The sequence below is a fragment of the Drosophila mauritiana genome, unplaced genomic scaffold, assembly GCF_004382145.1.
Source record: "Drosophila mauritiana strain mau12 unplaced genomic scaffold, ASM438214v1 U_88, whole genome shotgun sequence".
NCBI lineage: Eukaryota > Metazoa > Arthropoda > Insecta > Diptera > Drosophilidae > Drosophila > Drosophila mauritiana.
In genome coordinates, this window is record NW_022881527.1 from 1376 (window position 1) to 3219 (window position 1844).

The following is a 1844-nucleotide window of genomic DNA, read 5'->3' on the forward strand; positions in this document are numbered from 1 at the left end:
GTAGTTATCGTCTCTCCTTCTGCCCGCTGGTGGCGGCCCCGTAGAACTGTGGGACCAGGGCAGTGATGCGGATACGTAAAAGATGCAAAGCGAAGACCCTCCTGCCTTCAATTTCAGCTGTGATTGTATTTCCCGCATCAAACCACAGTTCACCGTTTTTTGAAGTTTACTAACCTGTGTTGGACCCAGTCGAAACTGGGGTCTGGCGACAAGGCGGCGTTGAGATGGCTGCGCCAAACGACGATCTTTTCGGCTTAATATTGCCGGGAAACACACGCCGGACTTATCTCGCGCACAATGTTCCTGCGACAATAAAACACCTAAGCCCGCAAGTTACAACTTTTCAAAACGCACTTTCGAAACTTGACTCGTCGACTGTTCTATTTGAAAAGAAAGCAAACAGGAAATACTGGCCGAGGCGTAGGCCATCGGCAGAAATCACGATCAGCTGAACCACACTTTTCCCCGATAACCGAATTATCCCAAACTTATCGGGTGCGGCTTATAAGGGTTGCGTCCAGTCTGGTACATTCTAGCTACTTCTTACTGCATCTGGTATTACCTTACATTGGTGTGTCACAGCTGACCGCCAACCCCCTATCGATTATTCATCGAGATTTTTATGATCCACTGCTTCAGTCGCCTCTACAAAACCCCCCCGCTACACACAGATTAGGGTACTCATGAACACCCTAGGCTGAGACCGACTGAAGGCACCTTACTGCTGAATATCCTTGGCATGATAGGTTCCCACAACTCGTCCTTGGAGGTCCTCCAGCTCGTAATACGCGTTGCCGATCTTCTTCCGAACTCGAGACTTTACGAACGTCGGTCCAAACTTGGCGTTATAACCGGTTTGAAAGCAGCTTGGCTTGAAATTCCGCCGAAACTTCTTGTCCTTCGACAAACGATACCACACGAGAACGGATATTATACCGCTTCTCGTTCTCGTTGTGCTTATTTCTCATCTGATCAACAGCTTGCTTCCGCATTATCTCGAAAGATTCGTACCGGTCGAACTTTAGAGAACCATCGTCCAGAAGATTTAAGCGTCTGATCAACGAGTATGTCGACCCTGAAGTGATCATGTGTTTCCCAAATACCATATAATAAGGACTGGTACCAATGCTAGAATGCACCGACGACCTCAACGCACAACATATTCGGCTGAGGAACTCGTCCCAATCCTTCTGGTCGAGACGCAGATAGGCCCTGTTGCAGCAATTACCGATCGGTTTACGCGATCAGAATCATTGCCTGAGGCGAGTGAACAGCGGTCAGCGTGTGCTTAACGCCGTACTGCTCTATCAGTTTCTGGAACGTCCTAGCTCGAAATTGAGAACCATTGTCAGACAGTATCACTTCGGGAACTCCGAACGTCATGAACAATTCGTCTTCCAGATACTTTATGACGACACTGGAATCGATCTTCTTTACTGGTTTCAAGAACACGTATTTTGAAAAATGTTCCAGGACAATGAAGATACCTATGTTGCCGCTCCTTGACCTAGGATACGGTCCGAGAAAATCAATGAACAAACGAAGGAAGAATCGCTGAGACTCAGGCGCTTTTCCCAATGGTGGTCTGAGAGTGAAATTTTGAGATTTTGTACTCTTACAAACCTCACACGCACTAATATAAGCCCTCACGTCCGAAACGAGACCGGGCCAGAAATAATATCGTCGTATTCTTTCCAAGGTTTTGTGAATGCCACCATGCGCAGCTAACGGACTATCGTGCGCGCGAGCCAGAATCTTCGATAATAACTCTTTGGGGACCCAAAGTTTCCAGGCGTATTCGTCATGCATTCGTTCTCCAGTCAGGTGCTCAGCTTTTCTGTATA

At 47.6% G+C, this 1844-nt stretch overlaps 1 pseudogene; it reads right to left on the reverse strand.

Moving 5' to 3' along the window:
* Positions 1-718: 718 nt before the first annotated feature.
* LOC117149928 lies at positions 719-1106 on the reverse strand (annotated as a pseudogene).
* Between the last annotated feature and the right edge of the window lie 738 nt (positions 1107-1844).